The following is a 1,423-nucleotide window of genomic DNA, read 5'->3' as shown; positions in this document are numbered from 1 at the left end:
CAGCCTGAATCCCTAACACTGAGACCAGGATATAATAAGTGCTCAATGTTTGCAGAATGCAGCTGCAAGGAGGGGACTGTAATTTAGACAGTATAAGATGACCCTGAGATTAGGGCAGAGGTAATGCTGGCATGAAAGGCAGGGTGGTATTGACTAGCTCAGTTGAGGACCTTTGCGGGCATGGAGGAAAGGGGTGGTCTCAGAGGCCTGAGAGCTGAAGTCTGTGTTTGAACAATTATCACCACCTTTTTGAGAACCGGCTGAAGTTGTTAAGGTCCTTACATAAAGCAATCCTCATTACAAGGGACAGGGCCTGTTGCCTAAAGGTAGGGGAGCCCTGACTGGCACCTGTGGGGAAGATAGCATCTATCTCTAGTAGCTAGGGTGACTTTGTTAGGGGCAGAAATAGAACATTCAAGACTAGCTATCCTATATAATAAAAGGTTAATATGCAAATCAACGAAAAGGTGGGACAAGTTGCTATGACATGCACTGACCCCAGGGAGCAAATACTCAATGCAGGAGCTGCTCTCTGGGGGTCAGTGCACTCCCACAGAGGGAGCACAGCTTGGCCAGAAGCCGGGCTCATGGCTGGCAAGTGCAGTGGCAGTGGCGGGAGCCTCTCCTGACTCCATGGCAGTGCTAAGGATGTCTGACTGATGGTTTAGGTCCACTCCCCAAGGGCTCCCGGACTGTGAGCGGGTGCAGTCTAGGCTGAGGGACTCCTCACCCCTGAGTGCCCAAATTTCATGCACCAGACCTCTAGTTAATTATAAAAAACATTAATCATGTTCTGCTAACTGTGATTGTTTTGTCCTGATTAAAGAAGGCACATTCTTTTTTTTTTTTTAAATATATTTTATTGATTTTTTTACAGAGAGGAAGGGAGAGAGATAGAGAGTTAGAAACATCGATGAGAAACATCAATCAGCTGCCTCCTGCACATCTCCCACCGGGGATGTGCCCGCAACCCAGGTACATGCCCTTGACCGGAATCGAACCTGGGACCCTTCAGTCCGCAGGCTGACGCTCTATCCACTGAGCCAAACCGGTTTCAGCAAGAAGGCACATTCTGACCTGGCTGGGAGTTGCAAGCAGGACCTAGGACCTCACTTGGAAATATGGCCCATCCTCCACATCCAGTGATGCCTTCCCCAGGATATAAGTGACACATTTTCCCATGGAACTCTGAATTAGTACCTTTCCCTCTAACTTTCTTCAAATTAAGAGAATCTATGGAGTTCCCTATACTGCACAGTTTTAATGAAAGAAAATAAGACTTTCTAAGAGCATCAAATACAGGTTTTTTTTATTTACAAACATATATACTCCTCTCTCTCTCTCTCTCTCTATCTCTCTCTCTCTCTCTTTCTCTTTAAAATATATTCTTACTGATTCAGAGAGGAAGGGAGAGGGAGGGAGA

The sequence above is a fragment of the Myotis nattereri genome, assembly GCF_964212035.1.
Source record: "Myotis nattereri genome assembly, chromosome: Y".
Taxonomy (NCBI): Eukaryota; Metazoa; Chordata; class Mammalia; order Chiroptera; family Vespertilionidae; genus Myotis; species Myotis nattereri.
This window is presented reverse-complemented; position numbering follows the sequence as displayed.